We start from the raw sequence: 23,964 nt of genomic DNA, 5'->3' as shown, positions 1-23,964 counted from the left end.
ATGGTTTTTCCAGTGGTCATGTATGGATGTGAGAGTTGGACTGTGAAGAAAGCTGAGAGCCGAAGAATTGATGCTTTTGAACTGTGGTGTTGGAGAAGACTCTTGAGAGTGCCTTGGACTGCAAGGAGATCCAACCAGTCCATTCTGAAGGAGATCAGCCCTGGGTGTTCTTCGGAAGGAATGATGCTAAAGCTGAAACTCCAATGCTTTGGCCACCTCATGCGAAGAGTTGACTCATTGGAAAAGACTATGATGCTGGGAAGGATTGGGGGCAGGAGGAGAAGGGGACGACGGAGGATGAGATGGCTGGATCATATCACTGACTCAATGGATGTGAGTCTGAGTGAACTCCAGGAGTTAGTGATGGACAGGGAGGCCTGGCGTGCTGCGATTCATGAGGTCGCAAAGAGTTGGACATGACTGAGCGACTGAACTGAACTGAATCACTGCATTTCCATAAGACGTCCATTTCAGTTACAGTTCAGTTCAGTCACTCAGTCATGTCTGACTCTTTGCAGGCCCATGGACTGCAGCACACCAGGCTTCCCTGTCCATCACCAACTCCCAGAGTTTACTCAGACTCATGTCCATTGAGTCGGTAATGCCATCCAACCATCTCATCCTCTGTTGTCCCCTTCTCTTCCTGCCTTCAGTCTTTCCCAGCATCAGGGTCTTTTCCAAAGAGTCAGTTCTTCGCATCAGGTGGCCAACGTATGGGAGCTTCAGCTTCAGCATCAGTCTTCCAATGAGTATTCAGGACTGATTTCCTTTAGGATTGACTGTTTTGATCTCCTTGCTGTCCAAGGGAGTCTCAAGAGTCTTCTCCAACACCACAGTTCAAAAGCATCAATTCTTCGGCATTCAGCTTAGATGGTCCACCTCTCACATGCATACATGATTACAGGAAAAACCATAGCTTTGACTAGACAGACCTTTGTTGGAAAAGTAATGTCTTTGCTTTTTAATTGCTGTCTAGGTTGGTCGTTGGGCTTCCCTCATAGCTCAGTCAGTAAAGAATCTGCCTGCAATGCAGGAGACCCGGGTTCGATTCCTGGGTGGGGAAGATCCCCTGGAGAAGAAATGATAATCCACTCCAGTATTCTTGCCTGGAAAATCCCATGGACAGAGGAGCCTGGCGGGCTACAGTACATGGGGTCAAAAGAGTCGGACACAACTTAGCGACTAAACCACCACCAGGTTGGTCATAGCTTTTCCTCCAAGGAGCAAGAATCCTTTAATTTCATGGCTGGAGTCACCATATGCAGTGATTTTGGATCCCAAGAAAATAAAGTCTGTCACTGTTTCCATTGTTTCCCCATCTATTTGCCATGAAGTGATAGGACAGGATGCCATGATCTTAGTTTTTTTAATTTGAGTTTTAAGCCAGCTTTTTCACTCTCCTCTTTCACCATCATCAAGAGGCTCTTCAGTTCCTCTTTGCTTTCTGCCGTGTTTCAGTTACAGTTGTATGTTAAAAAGTGAAGGTATGCCAATAGTTCTGTAATATTAATTGATGGTGAAACACACTGAAATTATATTTCTTTCTCCAGCTCCTACAGTAGTTGCTTTGACTGGCAGCTAATTCTCTTCCAAAGATCAATTGAAACACATAACCTCCATAAACCAAATCTTTCCAGGGCAAACCTCCCAGACTTCATTCCTCATGCTCCTTGAGCCCATCTATCCCCTTCCTCCCTCCATACCTCATCTCTCATCCTTCCTTCTGGAGGCAATGACATTGGTACCTTAGATGAAAATACACAGAAAACAAATAAGAAGAGATCAATGGATTTTTTTCCTAAGTTAACATGGCTGTGTAAACTCTTACAAAAAACTGAGACTGTGCATCAATTGTCATCAAGGAAGTGCTACAAAACAGAACTAGCTGGAAATGTTTTAAATGAAGGCTCTTGTACATTTTTTTTTTCCACCAGGGAGAAAAGCCACCAAAAGACACCCTGGGGGGAAAAGGAGTTATGGCTAAATCAAGATATTAGAAAACAAATATTTCCCATGTTCTTGTTGTTCAGCCGCTAAGTCATGTCCGACTCATTTTGACCCCATAGACTGCAGCACACCAGGTTTCCCTGTCCTTCACCATCTCCTGGAGTTAGCTCAAATTCATGTCCATTGAGTCAGTGATGCCATCCAACCATCTCATCCTTCTCGTGCCTTCAGTCTTTCCCAACATCATGGTTTTTTCCAATGAGTTGGCTCTTCACATCAGGTGGGCAAAGTATTGGAGCTTCAGCAAAAGTCCTTCCAATGAATATTCAGGATTAATTTCCTTTAGGATTGACTGGTTTGATCTCCTTGCTGTCCAAAGGACTCTCAAGAGTCTTCTCCAACACCACAGTTCAAAAGCATCAGTGCTTCACTGCTTAGCTTTCTTTATGGTCCAACTGACATCCATACATCACCACTGGAAAAACTGTAGCTCTGACTATATGAACCTTTGTCAGCAAAGTAATGTCTCTGCTTTTTAATACAATGTCTAAGTTTATCATAGCTTTCCTTCCAGGGAGCAAGCATCTTTTAATTTCATGGCTGCAGTCACCATCCACAGTGATTTTGGACCCCAAGAAAATAAAATCTGTCACCGTTTCCACTTTTTCCCCACTTATTTGCCATTAAGTGATGGGTCTAGATGCCATGATCTATAAACCTACAAAGTGAAAAAGGAGAAGAAATACTTATCAATACATTTAATGAAATTGGTATAACTTTGATAACAAATCCTTCTAAATATCTTATTACATTATCAACTCAAAGGATGATCAGCTCAGATAGCATTAGATAAAAATTTAATACCTTGTGCTGATAATTTTTAGTAAACTAGGAATAAAATAAAAGAGTATTTTTTAATACAATAAAGAATTTTTTGGCCTAATAAATGGCATAGTGCATGCATGAGTGCATGCTCAGTCAATTCAGCCATGTCCGACTCTTTGCGTCCCTATGGACTATGCACCACCATGCTCCTCTATCCATGGGGTTCTCCAGGCAAGAATACTGGAATGGGTTGCACTGCCTTCCTCCAAGGGATCTTCCCAACCCTGGGTTCTAACCCACGTCTCCTGCATCTCCTGCATTGCAGGCACATTCTTTGCTTCTGAGTCATTGGGGAAGTAGCATAGTACTTAAGGGCAAATATATTAGAGGCTTTCTTGCCAAAATCAAATCAACTCAGAGATACTCAATTATAACTGCTGATGTTCAACATTATTTTTTTAGTTCTCTTTTTTAATTTTTTTAAAAATCTAGCTGTACCACACAGCTTGCAGGATCTTAGTTCCCCAACCAGGTATTGAATCTGGCTTCCCTGCAGTGGAACCATGGAATCGTAACCACTAGGCCACCAGGGAGTTTCCTTCAACATTATTGTTGAAGTGCTAGCCAGTGCAATGAGGCAAGAAACTGAAATAAGAAATGTTAACTATTGAACAATTATACAGACTCTCATTTTTACAGAAATAATTCTATAGCTAGAAAACACAAGATAGTTGATTGAAAAAATAGGACAAGGTGCCCAGGGCTTACATTGCCTGTTTCATGTGGTACAAATGTAGTGTGAAACATCTTGTGTTCAAACAACACTTATGAGTTGAATATAATTGAAAGAATTAACTGAAAAGAAAAAAAAATTTCTACAGGAAGCTGTATCCTTCAAGACCATTTCAGAATGTTGCTATGGCTTAGTATTGTCATTCTGAACATCAGTTCTTATTAGATTAAAGGTCTTAGTTATTTGAACTTTCTGCTTGCTTGGTTTGGGGATGAATTAAATTTATATGCTTATGAAATTTTGCAGAGAACTTATATTTCTTGAGCGCCTGAGGAATATCTTGCATATACTTTTGTATTATCTTTTATAATCCTTACAACTCTCTAAAGCAAGTAGTAGTATCTTCATTTTGAGGATACAGCCAGGGAAATAAAGTAATTTTCTCAGTGTCAAACAACAGTTAGTAAGTGATAGAACTGGGGCTTGAATGCAGTTCTGTGGTTTACTGTTATCTATCCAATATTCTTGCAAAGGAAAAAGTATTTCCTGGAACAAAGTTCTGCAGAATACAATGTATAGAACGTGGCATGCAAGATGGGGGTGGCAATACTGAAAATAGAAAAGGAAGCTAACATTCACCACATTGATGGATAACCTCTGATGAAGGCAGATAGGTATACACTTCTTGGGAAATAATAAAATTGGGTTCAGTTCAGTTCAGTCACCCAGTCATCTCCGACTCTTTGCAACCCCATGAACCGCAGCACACCAGGCCTCCCTGTCCATCACCAACTCCCGGAGTCCACCCAAACCCATGTCCATCGAGTCGGTGATGCCATCCAACCATCTCATTCCCTATCGTCCCCTTCTCCTCCTGCCCTCAGTCTTTCTCAGCATCGGGGTCTTTTCAAATGAGTCAGCTCTTCGCATCAGGTGGCCAAAGTATTGGAGTTTCAGCTTCAATATCAGTCCTTCCAATGAACACCCAGGACTGATCTCCTTTAGGATGGACTGGTTGGATCTCCTTGTAGTCCAAGGGACTCTAAAGAGTCTTCTCCAACACCACAGTTCAAAACCATCAATTCTTCTGTGCTCAGCTTTCTTTATAGTCCAACTCTCACATCCATACATGACCACTGGAAAAACCATAGCCTTGACTAGATGGACCTTTGTTGGCAAAGTAATATCTCTGCTTTTTAATATGCTATCTAGGTTGGGCATAACTTTCCTTCCAAGGAGTAAGCATCTTTTAATTTCATGGCTGCAGTCACCATCTGCAGTGATTTTCGAGCCCAGAAAAATAAAGTCAGCCAGTTTCCAGTGTTTCCCCATCTATTTGCCATGAAGTGATGGGACCAGATGCCATGATCTTCGTTTTCTGAACGTTGAGCTTTAAGCCAACTTTTTCACTCTCCTCTTTCACTTTCATCAGGAGGCTCTTTAGTTCTTCTTCACTTTCTGCCATAAGGGTGGTGTCATCTGCATATCTGAGGTTATTGATATTTCTCCCAGCAATCTTGATTCCAGCGTGTGCTTCCTCCAGCCCAGCGTTTCTCATGATGTACTCTGCATAGAAATTAAATAAGCAGGGTGACAATATACAGCCTTAACGTACTCCTTTTCCTATTTGGAATGAGTCTGTTGTTCCATGTCCAGTTCTAACTGTTGTTTCCTGACCTGCATATAGGTTTCTCAAGTGGCAGATCAGGTGTTCTGGTATTCCCATCTCTTTCAGAATTTTCCACAGTTTATTGTGATCCACACAGTCAAAGGCTTTGGCATAGTCAATAAAGCAGAAATAGATGTTTTTCTGGAACTCTCTTGCTTTTTCCATGATCCAGCAGATGTTGGCAATTTGATCTCTGGTTCCTCTGCCTCTCCTAAAACCAGCTTGAACATCTTGAAGTTCACGGTTCACATAGTGCTGAAGCCTGGCTTGGAGAATTTTCAGCATTACTTTACTAGCGTGTGAGATGAGTGCAATTGTGCGGTAGTTTGAGCATTCTTTGGCATTGCCTTTCTTTGGCATTGGAATGAAAACGGACCTTTTCCAGTCCTGTGGCCATTTGCTGAGTTTTCCAAATGTGCTGGCATATTGAGTGCAACACTTTCACAGCATCATCTTTCAGGATTTGAAATAGCTCCACTGGAATTCCATCACCTCCACTAGCTTTGTTCATAGTGCTGCTTTCTAAGGCCCACTTGACTTCACATTCCAGGATGTCTGGCTCTAGGTGAGTGATCACACCATCGTGATTATCTGGGTCGTGAAGATCTTTTTTGTGCAGTTCTTCTGTGTATTCTTGCCACCTCTTCTTAATATCTTCTGCTTCCTACCATTTCTGTCCTTTATTGAGCCCATCTTTGCATGAAATTGTGTTAGCTCTTCCTAAATTAAAATATTGAGCAACACTTTCATCCTAGACAGGTTCTAACATAAACAACCAGAGTGCGCACAAACTGAGCATTGGAAGTCCCCAGTTTGTCTTATTATAAGAAGAATCCAATGTGACTTGATTGATCTCTGTCTCTGATTAAAGACACCATAAGCACAGCAGCAGAATATATAGCCATCTTGGACTATTTTGGGACCCAGTCGAGAGTCATGTTGCATAGGTGTGGTTCTCAATTTAACTGCTCTCTGTGGTTTACCTGGTCAACTGTGGTGGCTGCATTCCTCCCCAGTGAAGGGGAACCAGAGGACCCCCCACACACTCTTAGCAAGGCTGAGAAAATTACTTCTGGGAATAACCATCTGTGCTATTGATTGGATTGATCTGCCCACAGGAGGCTAGGATAGCTCTGATTATTTATGTCCCCAGTCCATGGGGTTGCAAAGAGTCGGACGTGAGTGAAGTGACTTAGCATAGAAGTTATGACTTAGCATAACTTAGAAGATGAATTCAATCTGAAGCATGTAGGTTTCAGGAAACAGGAAATGTATTCAAGAGGCAATGTCACAAGATAGTTGGAGACATGGGCTGTGACTTAGAAAGTATGATTCTCCATAAGGGTTGAAGCCCTGGAAATAAATATACTCATGAGAGAGGATATAAGTAGAGAAAAGCAAGAGCATAAAGGCTAACCTTGATATTGATAATAAGATTTCTCTGTTAATCTAGCTTTAATTTTTACAAAGGCCACATGGTTTCAAAATGAAAAAAAAAAAAACAAAACTTGACTACTAGAGGCCTCTATGAAGGGAAGTGTGCATGTATATAAAAGGACCTAGAGGTGTAATGTACTTACACACTGAAAAAAAAAAAAACCTTTAATTGAAGCTCTGCAGCAAAGGTTATCATGCTTTAAGTTGTGTCAACATGTACCGTACAATTAGAGGGACCATCCTATGAAGAGGGCTTGAACACAGGGATAAAGGGTAATGAAAAATGCACGTCTTACTTTGTTGGGAAGCATAAACAGTAGAGTTACTATAATAACCATTTCTGGTTTCATTTAACATTTTTATGTATGGTCTGGGTGAGATTTTGCAGTGAAATGTCTAAGTTCTCAGATGATGAATCATTTAGTCCAAACACCCATTCAAAGCTCTCCTATTTGCTGACTGTGTGACCCCTGACAAGTTACTTAACCTCTCCTGTCCTATTTCCTCAACTCTAAAATAATGAAATTGGATACAAACGTCTTAGCTAGAAATTCTATAACTTAGCTTAACTCAGCTCCCTTCTGTATGTCTACAATGAAAACAACACATAATCAAGTTCTTTGGTTGATTAGAGCAACATTACAGAGTGACGATTATGGGGTCAAGGACCAGAGTAAGCAATTGTCAGAATTATTCACTATACAGAGTTCATTGTAACCAGATTGGCAAAGCACTGTTTCTGCCAGCCATCTGCTGGATCATAAAAATAGCTTTGTTATACAGGACTATCCTTTATAATTGGATTTAACCTGTATCACAGATTTCTTCAGCAATAAATTTATAAATCTCACAGCATTTTAGAGCCAAGGCTCACAAAATTTTAGAGTAAGAGGTCACCTAGTCCTTGTCTATATTTGGCAGAAGGAGAGAGAAATGCAGACAGGTGAAGTGCTTTGCCCAAGGTCAGACAGCTAATAAGTCATAGAACTACATCTCTGGACAACTAGTCCAGTTCTTTTCTTATACTTGGTTCCTAAAGCAGTCCGAAATATACATTTGAATCCTCAGGCCAGACCTAGTTTGAAGCTATTTTGGCAGGCCTGTCAGACACAGATGTGGCTAGATAATAATGGTGATAAGAAATGAATGTGATGATTATAGCTGCTATTTCTTGAGTACCTATATGTTCGAGGCATTGTGCTAAGTACTGTGCATTATCTCACTTAATCCTCCTTACATTTTTTTTTTGAGGTAGATATTATAGTCCCAGTTTTCATAAATGAAAACATTCAAAAGTGGAGTAACTTGCTCAAGGTCACACAGGTACTGAACGTTAGAACTAAAATTCCAACCCAGTTCTGAAAGAATAACAAAGCTCAATCTTTTTCCACAACCTTAGTATTTACCAAACACTATAATCCAGAACATTAATTCAACAAGAGATAGGTATTTTCAGAAAAAGTTCTGTGGCCAAATGCTGCATTGCATATCCCATTTTGGAGAGTCACTCTTCTCATTTGTGTATTCAAAGATGTAAGAACTCTTCAGTGAAGAAACCTGTTTATTTTCCCTTGACCCTATGTTTCCCAAACTCTTTTTATCCAAAAAATCCTTTTTCTAAGGACATCTGTTAATATCACACAGGACCTGGCACTGCCTGGAATGTAGTGTAAAACACTGCCCTAGAACACAGTTCATTCCATGCATCTTTCTAATTCTCTTCAGAGACTCTTTGCTCTTAGGCCTGGCTTTTTCATCCTAACCACTAAAGTGACCAAAGACTTGATGTTGCAAAATATTTCTTTAGCAAGAATACACGCTTGTCACTTTGGGAACATCTCTGGTGACATGCAGGAACCTATACTTCATGGAGCTTGAGAGACCATTAAGAGTCTGAAATGTCAGCAGTTAGTGGGACTGTTTTTGTGTTGCCTGACTACAGTAATATTTTCATATTTTTGACAATATTTTCAAGTCTTTCCTAAACCAAACCAGAACTGAGCTAGAAAAGTTTCATAGTTGATCATAACTTAAGTCATGTTTGTGGAGCCTGAGGCCCCAGGCATGAGCCCCTGCTGCAAGGGCTAGAGAGGAAATCCTTGGATGAAGAATGTAAGCCTTCTCACATCGGAAATACTTTAAAGATTGGGATGTGATGGGGTGGGGTGGGAATCAACTTGCACAGCTCTACCTTTTCTTGCCTTTTTGTCATGCTTAGAGCAGATGTTGAAACTGAAATTTGGGCTCTAAACATGGGCATTCCATGTGGTTCTCATTCAAAATTCTCACTCTTCTGTGAAGCTAATGGCTTCCATCTTCTTCAAACATATTGAACTTCCCACACGTATTTGGGCATTCTCTCTGTTTACAATTCTTATGGTGTGAGATAGAACATGAGGTAAACTCTTAAGGTTACAAGATTTGAAGATACAGACTATGTTGAAGGTTGTTTTTCTTCTTTTTTTTTTCTTAATAAAAATTTCCAATCCTCATCTGCCAGCCATTATCCTTACTTTCCTCTTTATTGCTTATCACTGAAGAAATGTTGGCCATGTCCAGTTGTCTGATATAATTCTCTATATAAAGTGAGGGAGCATGAAAGTGGGGAGCCTACTACCTATATAACCAAAGAATAAGTGAAATTAAATTAACATTTATTGAGAACCTCCAATGAGCACATCACTTTCACTTATTTAGGCTGCAAAACAACTGTGTAAATTGATGGGCAATTTTTGATGTTATTGGTATACTTAGCAGATTATGATTCAGTAAAAAGTATAATGAACTTGGAGTCAGAGGACTCTCTGTTCACATCCCAAGTTTACCTTTTCCTATAGTCATTCATTTATTCTTTCAGCAAACATTGTACTGAGCACCTACTATAAAATACATTAGGTACTGGAGATACAGAGATGAATAAGACATAGCCCTTGCCCTCAAGGAGTTAATAATTTAGTAAGTTAAACAATACATGATCAGAAAACTGTAATTTTATAGATGTAATAGTTTATTATGGGAATACAAAGAATCTGTGGCCTGAGCTGAGTCTTAACAAATGAGCAGGCATTGAGAAAAGGGTGAAATGAAGAAGTGCAGAAGGTACGGCATGAAGGAAGGTACAGAGACAAGAGGGAAGCGGAGTAGTACAGAGGATATAGAGCCAGGGCTTGAAGATCCATGTTGAACTACGTGCAGTTTAGTGTTGCTTTTAAACTTGTGGATATTTTATAAAAATGTTTGTAGTTAATAGACTATGTTTTAGAGCAGTTTTAGGTTTATAGGAACATTTAGCAGAAACAGTTCCCATATACTCTCTTTCCCCCAACCCTTGGCAACCACTTATCTTTTAATTAATTGTCGCCACAGTTTTGTCTTTTCCAGAATGTCATACAGTTGGAATCATGCAGTAGGTAGCTTTTTCAGGCTGGCCTCTTTCACTTAGCAATGTGCACTTAAAGTTCCTCCATGTCTTTGTGTGGCTTTATAGCTTATTTCTTTTTACTGCTAAATAATATTCCACTGTATGGAGGGACCACAGTTTGTTTATCCATTCACCTATTAAATGATATTTTAGTTGCTTCCCAGTTTTGGAATCATGGATAAAGCTGCTATAAACATTCATATGCAGGTTTTGTTTGAATATAAGTTTCAACAATTTTGAGCAAACCTAGAAGTGTGGTTACTGGGTTGTGTACAAGTGTTAACTTGCTCAGTTGTGTTCAACTCTTTGCAAGTCTATGGACTGTAGCCCACCAGGCTCCTCTGTCCATAGGATTCTCCAGGCAAGAATACTGGAGTGGATAGCCATTCCCTTTTTCAGGGGATCTTCCCAACCCAGGGATCCAACCTTGGTCTCCTGCATTCCAGGCAGATTCTCTACTGTCTGAGTCACCAGGGAAGCCCCACTGGATTGTGTGGTAAGACTATTTTAACTTTGTAAGAAATTGCCAAACTTTCTTTCAGGGTGCCTATACTATTTTGCATTCCCACCTGCACTGAATGAGATTCCTGTTGCCCTACATCCCTGTCAGCATTTAGTATTGTCAGTGTTTTGTATTTTAGCAGTTCTAGTAGATGTGCAGTGCTAGCTCATTGGCTTGATTTGCATTTCCCTAACGACTTTTGCTGTTGGGATCATATGCTTATTTGTAATCTATATATCTTCTTTGGTGAGGTGTCTGTTTCAATCTTTTACCAATTTCTTAATTGGATTATTTTCTGATTGTTGTTTTAAGTGTTCTTTTTATATATTGAATACCAGTCCTTTACCAGATATGTGTTTTGCAAATATTTTCTCCCAGTCTGTGGCTTGTCTTTTGATTAACTTAAGAGGGTCTTTCTCAGAGCAGAAGTTTTTAATTTTAATTAAGTCCAACTTCGTAATTTGTTTCTTTCATGGATTGTGCTTTTAGAGCGCTGCCTAAAAATCCAATGCCAAACCCAAGGTCAAGTAGACTTTTTCATATGTTATTTTCTAGGAGATTTGTTTTGTTCTGTTTCAGAATAAGAAACTTTTGAGAATTTCTGTAGTTGACTGCCTTTTTCCTGCTGTGCCACTCACTTTGAATCTGTATTACCTCAACTCCTCAGAGAGAAACAAGGACAGGGAGTCCTCATTTAGAAAACATTTCCTAATTTTACATTTTTAAAGTTAATATTTAAAAATAAAACCCTTCTTCAACCCCCAACTGCTAACACCATCATGAATAATTTTATTTAATACAAGTTAAGTTTATAAATAAATGTGTTCTTTTTCCTCAAAAATCACTTAAGCAACTTTACAAGAATCATTGTTTAAAAAATTTACCTAGAGAAATTAAAGTACCATTTTCCCCCTAACACAGATGGTGCTCAAGGATTCACATATCAAGGTCGTTTGCTTAGAGCATCACCCTTTAGTTGTTCTGTTAGCAGGTGGGCTTTGGGTCTTCTTAATCACTCTTTTCTTCTCCTTGAGAATGTCTGTACTCTGGTTTCAGTTCCCATGTGTCTTTGTGGATCCCTTTTACATTTTGAATACCAATTTCTTTTAAGATTTCCTTCAGGTACAACACAGGCTGTTTTGTGGTGTCCTCCAAGTCCTTAAGATTATAATACTGATGTTTCTCAAAAGCGAAAACCAGCTTGTCTAAAATGTGTTGTTTATCAGTTCAAACTTGTTTTCCATCTTCTTCTTTTTCCTTTTATATTCTATATTGTATTGATGATTAGCAACAGGTTTGTAATTGGTTGTCACAACTTTGTCCAGGTGCTGTGGTAGCCTTACAGAATTGGAAGATTCTTCTATTTGTAATCTCTTGAATCGCTGGTAGTTTTCACTGGCAGCGGGTCAGCATTCAGCTCTTTGTACCACTATTCCTTCCAGTGAAAGCTTATCTGATGAGCTCTGAGTAAACCCTGTTAATGTCTGTCCTCTAACACTTTGCAAGATAAATTCATGTTCTCTAGAGCACTGACTGAAGCTATTTTTCTGCCAATATCATAAGTATTTGCAAGATCCTCTTTCAAAGTAAATGACACCTTGGTCCTTCCTTGATTTTTGGAAATCCACAGTTTTCCAACTTCACTTCTTTCAGGGGCCTTAGCCCATTGCAGTGACAGATATCAAAGAACCCTGACCCACCACATTCTGGTGTTCTGTTTGGCGCCTGTCACGTCAAGTTCCCTGCTTTCAGCCATGGATCTGTTGCCAGCAAAGGTGTGTGGGTCAAAGTAGCGGGCCCCAGGAGCTGGAGGCTATGGGGCAAAGGGCCAGAGCAGAAAGCAAAACTGGCTGGAGGCTGACTGTGAAGAGCTGGGGTTCACATGCTGGGATGCTGGAAGCCAGGGAACTTCCAGGAGTTTTAGAGTTCTGTGTTTTACACTCAGTTCTATGATCCATTTTGAGTTTATTTTTGTGGAAGGTATAAGGACAGTGTCTGGATGCTTTTTTTTTTTTTTTTCATGAGCTGTCCAGTTGTTTCAGCACCATTTGTTGAAAAGACTATTCTTTCTCCACTGGATTGCTTTGTTCCTTTGTCAAAAATCAGTTGACTATATTTGTTTAGTTTGGGTCAACTCCTGTGCTCTCTATTCTGGCCCATTAACCTGTATGTCTATTGTTCCACCAATACCAACACAATCATGATTACCATATCTTTATGCTAAATTTTGTATCAGGTAGTTTTGGCCCTCCAACTTTGTTCTTATACTTGAATATTGTGAGTCTTTTTCCTTTGTGCATAAAATACAAAGTCAGGGTTTTTTACATCCACAAAATAATTTGCTGGGATTTTGACTGGGATTGCATTGAGTCCATAGATAAGTTGAAAAGAAATGACATCTTAACAGTATCAAGTCTTCCTGTTCATGAACATGGAATATCCTTCCATTTATTTAGGATTTTATTTCTTTCATCAGAGTTTTATAGTTTTCCCTCATATAAATCTTACACATATTCTGTTTGATTTGTGCATAAGTATTTCTTTTTTGGTGCTAAAGTGTTTTTTTTTTTTTTTTTAATTTCAAATTCCAGTTGTTCATTGTTAGTATAGGAAAACAATTAACTTTTGTATATTGGGTTTGTATCTCACAGCTTTATTATACTTGCTTATTAATTCCAGGAGCATTTTTTTGTCAATGCGCTGGGATTTTTTTTACATAGAAAATCACAACATCTACAAACAAAGACAATATTATGTCTTTTTTCCCAATCTGTGTGCCTTCTCTTTTCTTATTTTTAACTATTAATTTTATATTGAAGTATAGGCAATTAACAATGTTGTGATAGTTTCAGGTGGAACAGCAAAGGGACTCAGCCATACATAAACATGTATCCATTCTCCCTCAAACTCCCCTCCCATCCAGGCTGCCACATAACATTGAGCTGATTTCCCTGTGCTCTATAGTAGATCCTTGTTGGTTATCCATTTTAAATACAGCAGTGTGTACACATCCATTCCAAACTCCCTAACTATCCCTTCCCCCAACCCTTCCCCACTGAAAACCATAAGTTCTTTCTCTAATTCTGTGATTCTGTTTCTGTTTTGTAAGTTCAGTTCAGTTCAGTCACTCAGTCGTGTCTTACTCTTTGCGACCCCATGGACTGCAGTACGCCAGGCTTCCCTGTCCATTACCAACTCCTGGAGCTTGCCCAAACTCATGTGCATTGAGTCAGTGATGCCATCCAACCATCTCATCCTCCATCGTCCCTCTCTCCTCCTGCCTTCAATCTTTCCCAGCATCAAGGTCTTTCCCAATAAGTTAGTTCTTTGCATCAGGTGGCCAAAGTACCAGAGTTTCAGCTTCAGCATCAGTCCTTCCAGTGAATATTCAGGACTGATTTCCTTTAGGATTGACTGGTTTGATCTCCTTGCAGTCCAAGGGACTCTCAAGAGTCTTCTCCAGCACCACAGTTCAAAAGCATCAATTCTTCAGTGCTCAGCTTTCTTTATAGTCCAACTCTCACAGTTATACATAACTACTTGAAAAACCATAGCTTTGATTGGTAAGTAAGTTCATTTGTATAATTTCTTTTTAGATTCTGCATGTAAGAGATGTCATATATTTCTCCTTCTCTGTCTGACTTCACTTAGTAAGACAATCTCTAGGTCTGTCCATGTTGGTGCAAGAGGTATTATTTCATTCTTCTCAATGGCTGGGTTATTATTCCATTGTATATGTGTATCACGTCTTCTTTATCCATTCCTTTGTCAGTGGATATTTAGGATGCTTCCATGTCTTGGCTATTGTAAACAGTGCTGCAGTGAATATTGGGGTGCATGTATCTTTTTGATTTATGGTTTTCTCCAGACATATGCCCAGTAGTGGGATTGCAGAGTCTTGTAGTAGCTGTATTTTTAGTTTTTTAAGGAACCTCCTGTTCTTCATAGTTGTACCAATTTACATTCCCACCAACACTATAGGAGGCTTTCCTTCTCTTCACACCCTCTCTAGCATTTATTGTTTGTGGACATGTTTTATGATAACCATTTGGACTGGTGTGAGATGATGTCTCTTAGTTTTGATTTGCATTTCTCTAATAATTGAATACTTGGATGCAATCTCAAAAATGACAGAATGATCTCTGTTGGTTTCCAAGGCAAACCATTCAATATCACAGTAATCCAAGTCTATGCCCCAACCAGTAATGCAGAAGAAGCTGAAGTTGAACAGTTCTAGGAAGACCTACAAGACTTGCTAGAACTAACACCCAAAAAGATGTCCTTTTTATTATAGGGGACTGGAATGCAAAAGTAGGAAGTCAAGAAACACCTGGAGTAACAGGCAAATTTGGCCTTGGAATACAGAATGAAGCAGGGCAAAGGCAAACAGAGTTCTGCCAAGAAAACGCACTGGTCATAGCAAACACCCTCTTCCATTAAGACAGGAGAAGGCTCTACACATGGACATCACCAGATGGTCAACACCAAAATCAGGTTGATTACATTCTTTGCAGGCAAAGATGGAGAAGCTCTATACAGTCAGCAAAAACAAGACCGGGAGCTGACTGTGACTCAGATCATGAACTCCTTATTGCCAAATTCAGGCTGAAATTGAAAAAAATGGGGAAAACCACTAGACCATTCAGGTATGACTTAAATCAAATCCCTTATGATTATACAGTGGAAGTGAGAAATAGATTTAAGGGACTAGATCTGATAGATGAACTATGGATGATGAACTATGGATGGAGGTTCATGACATTCTACAGGAGACAGGGATCAAGACCATCGCCATGGAAAAGAAATGCAAAAAAGCAAAATGGCTGTCTGGGGAGGCCTTACAAATAGCTGTGAAAAGAAGAGAAGCAAAAAGCAAAGGAGAAAAGGAAAGATATACCCACTTGAATGCAGAGTTCCAAAGAATAGCAAGGAGAGATAAGAAAGCCTTCCTCAGTGTTCAGTGCAAAGAAATAGAGGAAAACAACAGAATGGGAAAGACTAGAGATCTCTTCAAGAAAATCAGAGATACCAAAGGAACATTTCATGCAAAGATGGGCATAATAAAAGGCATAAATGGTATGGACCTAACAGAAGCAGAAGATATTAAGAGGAGGTGGCAAGAATACACAGAAGAACTGTACAAAAAGATCTTCACGACCCAGATAATCACAAAGATGTGAACACCCACCCTCACCTAGAGCCAGACATCCTGGAATGTGAAGTCAAGTGGCCCTTAGGAAGCATCACTATGAACAAAGCTAGTGGAGGTGATGGAATTCCAGTTGAGCTATTTCAAATTCTAAAAGCTGATGCTGTAAAAGTGCTGCACTCAGTAGGTCAGCAAATTTGGAAAACTCAGCAGTGGCCACAGGACTGGAAAAGGTCAGTTTTCATTCCAATCCCAAAGAAAGGCAATGCCAAAGAATGCTCAAACCACCACACAATTGTACTCATCTCACATGTTAGTAAAGTAATGCTCAAAATTCTCCAAGCCACGCTTCAGCAATATGTGAACCATGAACTTCCAGATGTTCAAGCTGGTTTTAGAAAAGGCAGAGGAACCAGAGATCAAATTGCCAACATCTGCTGGATCATCAAAAAAGCAAGAGAGTTCCAGAAAACCATATATTTCTGCTTTATTGACTATGCCAAAGCCTTTGACTGTGTGGATCACAATAAACTGTGGAAAATTCTGAAAGAGATGGGAATACCAGTCCACCTGACCTGCCACTTGAGAAACCTATATGCAGGTCAGGAAGCAACAGTTAGAACTGGACATGGAACAACAGACTTGTTCCAAATGGAAAAGGAGTAGGTCAAGGCTGTATATTGTCACCCTGCTTATTTAACTTCTATGCAGAGTACATCATGAGAAACGCTGGGCTGGAAGAAGCACAAGCTGGAATCAAGATTGCTGGGAGAAATATCAATAACCTCAGATATGCAGATGACACCACCCTTATGGCAGAAAGTGAAGAGGAACTCAAAAGCCGCTTGATGAAGGTGAAAGAGGAGAGTGAAAAAGTTGGCTTAAAGCTCAACATTCAGAAAACGAAGATCATGGCATCTGGTCCCATCACTTCATGGCAAATAAATGGGGAAACAGTGGCTGACTATTTTTCTGGGCTCCAAAATCACTGCAGATGGTGATTGCAGCCATTAAATTAAAAGACGCTTACTCCTTGGAAGGAAATTTATGACCAACCTAGACAGCATATTCTAAAGCAGAGACATTACTTTGCCAACAAAGGTCCATCTAGTCAAGGCTATGGTTTTTCCAGTAGTCATGTATGGATGTGAGAGTTGAACTGTAAAGAAAGCTTTTGAACTGTGGTGTTGGAGAAGACTCTTGAGAGTCCCTTGGACTGCAAGGAGACCCAACCAGTCCATCCTAAAGGAGATCAGTCCTGGGTGTTCATTGGAGGGACTGATGTTGGAGGGACTGATGTTGGAGCTGAAACTCCAATACTTTGGCCACCTTATGCGGAGAGCTGAGTCATTGGAAAAGACCCTGATGCTGGGAAAGATTGAGGGCAGGAGGAGAAGGGGATGACAGAGGATGAGATGTTTGGATTGCATCACTGACACAATGGACATGGGTTTGGGTGAACTCTGGGAGTTGGTGATGGACAGGGAGGCCTGGCATGCTACGGTTCATGGGGTCACAATGAGTCAGACATGACTGAGCAGCTGAACTGAACTGAATAATTAGCGATGTTGAGCATGTTTTCAGGTGCCTGTTGTATGCCTTTTCTTTCTTGTCTTACCTTATTGCATTAGCTGGGAGCTCCAGTGTGATGTCAAATAGGAGTGGTCAGATGGGACATCCTTACCTCATTCTCAGTCATAGAGTGAAATCATCTAGTTTCTCAGCATAAGTATGATATTAGCTATAGATTTTTGTAGATTTTTTAATCAAATTGATCAAGTCTTTCTCTTCTCCTAATTTGACAAGAGCTCTCATCATGAATGGATCTTGGATTTTATCAAATGATTCTTCTGCATCTATTGATAGTGATCATATGGTTTTTCTTCTTAAGCATGTCACTGTATGATGGATTAAGTTAGTTTTTTAATATTAAATTAGCCTTGTGTACTAGAAATAAATACCACTTAGTTGTGCTGTATAATTTTTGTAACATTGTTGAATTTGACTTGCTAATATTTTGTTGAGGATTTTTGCAACTATTTTCAATGAGATGTTGGTCTGTAGTTTTCCTTTCTTTTAATATATTTGACTTTGGTATTAGGATAATTCTAGCTTCATGGAATGAGCTAGAAAGTGTTCCGTCTGGTTCTATTTTCTGCAAGAGGTTGTAGAGAATTGTTATAATTTCTTCCCTAAATGGTAAAATTCATCAGTGAAACCATCTGGGCCTGGTACTTTCTGTTTTAAAAGGTTATTAATTGTTGATTCAATTTCTTTAATATATATAGGCCTATTCAGATTATATAGTTAATTTCTTTAATATATATAGATGTGTTATCATTTCAGATTATATGTTTCTCCTTATATGAGTCTTGATAGATTATATCTTTCAAATAATTAGCCAGTTTCATCTAAGTTATCAAATTTGTGAGCAGTTTGTTCATGGTATTATTTTATTATCCTTTTAATGTACATTAGATCAGTAGTAATGGCCCTTCTTTCCTTTCTGATATTAGTAATTTGTGTTTTTTTCTCTCCCTTTCTTGGTTAGCCTAGGTAAGGGTTTATCAATATTATTCATCTTTTCAAAGAACCAGCTTTTGGTTTCATTGATCTTTTTTTTCATTGCTTTCTTGTTTTCAATTTCATTTCTTTTACTTTGATTTTTATTTTTCTTCTCTTGGGCTTACTCTGAATTCAAATTGCTCTTCTTTTTCTAGTTTCCTGAGGTGGAATCTTAGATTAAATATTTTCCAAAATCGTTTAGATCTTTTTTCCTATTGTAATTCATGTGATTTTCCAACCACTTTCTGTTACTGATCTCTAGTTTAATTCCATTGTAATAAGAGAGTACAATCAATATGATAACTATGCTTTTAAATTTGCTAAGGTATGTTTTATGACACATAATGTTTATCTCAGTGAATGTTCTATGTGAACTTGAGAAGAGTATATCCTGCTATTGTTGGATGAAGTATTCTATAAATGTCAGTTAGATACTAGTTGATTAATGGTGCTATTCAGCTCAGTATATCCTTACCAATTTTATCCTGCTGGATATTTCAGTTACTTATCAAGGGATGGTGAAGCCTCCAACTATAATAGTGGAGTCATCAGATTTTGCCATAAGATTAAAGGATCTTATGTCACAGAAAATTGACCCCTCTATCACTATATAATCCCTGATAATTTACCTTCCTCTGAAGTCAACTTTGTCTGAAATTAGCTTTCTTTTGATTAGTGTTAGCATCGTATATCTTTCACCATCCCTTTACTTTTAATCTGTCTTTGTCTTATAGTTAAAGTGTTTATTTCTTACAGAAATAGTTGGTTATTGGATTTTTATCTACTTTGACAGTTTCTATCTGTTAACCGATATATTTATTCCATTCAAAGTGATTATTGAAGGACTTCCCTGGTGGTCCAATGGATAAGACTTTGGGCTCCCAATGCAGTGGGCTTAGGTTTGATCCCTGTTCAGAGAACTATATCTGACATGCTGCAGCTAAGAGTTTGCATGCTGCAACTAAAGATGCTGCATACTGCAGTTAAAGATCTAGCATGGCAAAGTGAAGACTGAAGGCCTCAGGTACTGCAACTAAGACCCAGTGCAGCCAAATAAATAAGTAAATAAGAGGAGAGAACTGAAGAAATGTTTTTTTTAAATTAATTATTGATAAGTGTATGCCCCAACCAGTAACACTGAAGAAGCTGAAGTTGAATGGTTCTATGAAGACCTACAAGACCTTTTAGAACTAACACCCAAAAAAAGATGTCCTTTCCATTATAGGGGACTGGAATGCAAAAGTAGGAAGTCAAGCAACACCTGGAGTAACAGGCAAATTTGGCCTTGGAGTACAGAATGAAGCAGGGCAAAGGCTAATAGAGTTCTGCCAAGAGAACATACTGGTCATAGCAAACACCCTCTTCCAACAACACAAGAGAAGACTCTACACATGGACATCACCAGATGGTCAACACCAAAATCAGATTGATTATATTCTTTGCAGCCAAAAATGGAGAAGCTCTATACAGTCAGCAAAAACAAGACCAGGAGCTAACTGTGGCTCAGATCATGAACTCCTTATTGCCAAATTTAGACTTAAATTGAAGAAAGTAGGGAAAACCACTAGACCATTCAGGTATGACCTAAATAAAATCCCTTATGATTATACAGTGGAAGTGAAAAATAGATTTAAGGGACTAGATCTGATAGATAGAGTGCCTGATGAACTATGGACTGAGGTTCGTGACATTGTACAGGAGACAGGGATCAGGACTATCCCCATGGAAAAGAAATGCAAAAAAGCAAAATGGCTTTCTGGGGAGGCCTTACAAATAGCTGGGAAAAGAAGAGAAGCGAGAAGCAAAGGAGAAAAGGAAAGATATAAGCATCTGAATGCAGATTTCCAAAGAATAGCAAGGAGAGATAAGAAAGCCTTCCTCAGTGATCAATGCAGAGAAATAGAGGAAAACAACAGAATGGGAAAGACTAGAGATCTCTTCAAGAAAATGAGAGATACCAAGGGAACATTTCATGCAAAGATGGGCTCGATATAGGACAGAGATGGTGTGGACCTAACAGAAGCAGAAGATATTAAGAGGAGGTGGCAAGAATACACAGAAGAACTGTACAAAAAAGAGCTTCATGACCCAGATAATCACGATGGTGTGAACACTCACCTAGAGCCAGACATCCTTAAATGTGAATATAAGTGGGCCTTAGGAAGCTTCACTACGAACAAAGCTAGTGGAGGTGATGGAATTCCAGTTGAGTTATTTCAAATCCTGAAAGATGATGCTGTGAAAGTGCTGTGCTCAATATGCCAGCAAATTTAGAAAACTCAGCAGTGTCCACAGGACTGGAAAAGGTCAGTTTTCATTCCAATCCCAAAGAAAGGCAATGCCAAAGAATGTTCATAAGTTCAGTCAGTTCAGTTGAGTCGCTCAGTTGTGTCCGACTCTTTGTGACCCCATGAATCGCAGCATGCCACGCCACCAACTCCCAAAGTTCACTCAAACTCACGTCCATCAAGTTGGTGATGCCATCCAGCCATCTCATCCTCTGTTGTCCCCTTCTCCTCCTGCCCCCAATCCCACCCAGCATCAGAGTCTTTTCCAATGAGTCAACTCTTCACATCAAGTGGCCAATGTACTGGAGCTTCAGCTTTAGCATCATTCCTTCCAAAGAAATTCCAGGGCTGATATCCTTCAGAATGGACTGGTTGGATCTCCTTGCGTCCAAGGGACTCTCAGGAGTCTTCTCCAACACCACAGTTCAAAAGCATCAATTCTTTGGCGCTCAGCCTTCTTCACAGTCCAACTCTCACATCCATACATGACCACTGGAAAAACCATCGCCTTGACTAGATCGATCTTTGTTGGCAAAGTAATGTCTCTGCTTTTGAATATGCTATCTAGGTTGGTCATAACTTTCCTTCCAAGGAGTAAGCATCTTTTAATTTCATGGCTGCAGTCACCATCTGCAGTGATTTTGGCGCCCAAAAAAATAAAGTCTGACACTGTTTCCACTGTTTCCCCATCTATTTCCCATGAAGAATCTTCATACTACCGCACAATTGCACTCACTTCACTGCTAGTAAAGTAATGCTCAAAATTCTCCAAGCCAGGCTTCAGCAGTACGTGAGCCGTGAACTTCCAGATGTTCAGGCTGGTTTTAGAAAAGGCAGAGGAACCAGAGATCAAATTGCCAACATCTGCTGGATCATCAAAAAAGCAAGAGAGTTCCAGAAAAACATCTATTTCTGCTTTATTGACTATGCCAAGCCTTTGACTGTGTGGATCACAATAAACTGTGGAAAATTCTGAAAGAGATGGGAATACCAGACCACCTGACCTGCCTCTTGAGAAACCTATATTCAGGTCAGGAAGCAACAGTTAGAACTGGACATGGAACAACAGACTGGTTCCAAATAGGAAAAGGAGTACATCAAGGCTGTATATTGTCACCCTGCTTATTTAACTTCTATGTAGAGTACATCATGGGAAACGCTGGGCTGTAAGAAGCACAAGCTGGAATCAAGATTGCTGGAAGACATATCAATAACCTCAGATATGCAGATGACACCACCCTTATGGCAGAAAGTGCAGAAGAACTAAAAAGCCTCTTGATGAAGGTGAAAGAAGAGAGTGAAAAAGTTGGCTTAAAGCTCAACATTCAGAAAATGAAGATCATGGCATCTGGTCCCATCACTTCATGGGAAATAGATGGGGAAACAAAGCTGTAACTCCAGTACTTTGGCCACCTCATGTGAAGAGTTGACTCATTGGAAAAGACTCTGATGCTGGTAGGGATTGGGGACAGGAGAAGAAGGGGACGACAGAGGATGAGATGCCTGGATGGCATCACCGACTCGATGGACATGAGTCTGAGTGAACTCTGGGAGTTGGTGACGGACAGGGAGGCCTGGCGTGCTGCGATTCATGGGGTCGCAAAGAGTCAGACACGACTGAGTGACTGAACTAAACTGAACTGAACTGAAGTTAATATATACTATATTTGTAACTTTTTGTATTCATTGACCATTTCTTTGTTTCTTTTTCTGTCTTCCACTCCTTTTCTGCCTTCTCTGGCTTTAATCAAACATTTTATATTGCTATGATTCCATTTTCTTTCCTCTTTTATATCAGTTATACTTATAAAAATGTTTAGTGGTTGCCCTAGAGTTTGAAATATATATTTATAACTTATCCAATATTACTTTCAAATAATATTATACCACTTCACAGGTAGTACAAGTACCTTATAGCAAAGTGTTTTCAATTCTTCCCCTGCATCCTTTATACCACAGCTGTTATTTGTTTCACTTATTCACAAGCTATAATCACTGAATACTTCTTTGCTTTTTATTTTATTATTTTGAGTGAACTATTATCTATTAAATTATTATCTATTAAACTATTAAGTTAAGTAGATAATATTCAGTGATTATAGCTTGTGAATAAGTGAAATTAAACTATTGTTAAACTATTAAATTATTATCTATAAACTATTATCTATTAAATCGATTAAGAATAAGTCAAATAAATAAAATATTTTATTTTACTTTTATTAAGTCCTTCTCTAATATTCTTTCTTTATGTAGATCCAAGTTTCTGACCTACGTAATTTTCCTTTTCTGAAGAACTTCTTTTAACATTTCTTATAAGACATGTCTCCTGGCAACAAATTCAATCAATTTTTGTTTGAGAAAGTCTTTATTTCAGCTTTATTTTTGAAGAATACTTTTGTTGGATACAGAATTCAAGCTTTTTTTTTTCTTTAAGCACTTTAAATATTTCACTGCACTCTCTTGCTTTAATAATTTCTGAAGAGAAGCCAATGTAATTTTTTTTTACCCCTCTGCCTTCTTTACAAATTGTCTCTTTTTCTTTTATTTTCTGCAGTTTAAATATGATATGCCTAGTGGTCAGCATTTTGGTATTTGTCCTGCTTGATATTCTCTGAGTTTCTTGGATCTAAGGTTTGGTATCTGTCATTACTTTTAGAAAACTCTTATTTGATATTACTTCAAATATTTCCTCTATTCCCTCCTCTCTCTTTCTTCTGGTATTCCTATTATGTGTATATACCCCATTTGTAATTGTACCACAGTCTTTGGATATGCTATTCCATCTTTTTCATTGCTTTTTTATCTCTGCATTTCATGTATGAAGTTTGTATTGACATCTTCAAGTTCACTAGCTCACTAATAGTGAGTTATTGTTGTTGTTGTTTTGGTTAGCCAATTTTATTTTTTAATTCTATTTATTTAAACTTAAAAAAGTGTTCACCCATTTCTCCTACCCCTCCCTCAGCCTTCACCTCTGGCAGCCACCAATCTGTTCTCTGTATCTATGCGCTTGGTTGGTTTGTTTGTTTGTTTATCTGTTTTTTAATGCCACATATAAGAGAGATCATATGGTATTTGAACTTCTCTGTCTGACTTATTTCACTTAGAATAATGCCCTCAAGGTCATTTGTGTTGTTGTCCATTCTTTTTTATGGCCAAGTAATATTCCATTGGCTTCCCTGGTGGCTCAGTGGTTAAAGAATCCGCCCAACAATGCTGGAGACATGGGTTCAATCCCTGGTCCTGGAAGATCCCACATGCCGAGGAGCAACTAAGTCCATGTACCACAACGACTGGCCCTGAGCTCTGGAACCCGGGAGCTGCAACTGCTGAGCCCATGTGCTGCAGCTCCTGAAGCCCACACACCCTAGAGCCTGTGCTCCACAAGAACAGCCACTGCAATGAGAAGCCCACACACTGCAACTAAA

General features: G+C 39.1%; 1 protein-coding gene and 1 pseudogene across 4 annotated transcripts in view; one reads left to right on the top strand and one right to left on the bottom strand.

The window, feature by feature from the left end:
- Positions 1 to 23,964, top strand: part of EDA (ectodysplasin A) — a 396,087-nt gene that overhangs the window by 344,918 nt on the left and 27,205 nt on the right. The gene's annotated exons all lie outside the window — the stretch shown is intronic.
- LOC133242475 (general transcription factor IIF subunit 2-like) lies at positions 11,483 to 12,308 on the bottom strand (annotated as a pseudogene).

This window comes from Bos javanicus, chromosome X (assembly GCF_032452875.1).
Source record: "Bos javanicus breed banteng chromosome X, ARS-OSU_banteng_1.0, whole genome shotgun sequence".
NCBI lineage: Eukaryota > Metazoa > Chordata > Mammalia > Artiodactyla > Bovidae > Bos > Bos javanicus.
This window is presented reverse-complemented; position numbering and strand designations above follow the sequence as displayed.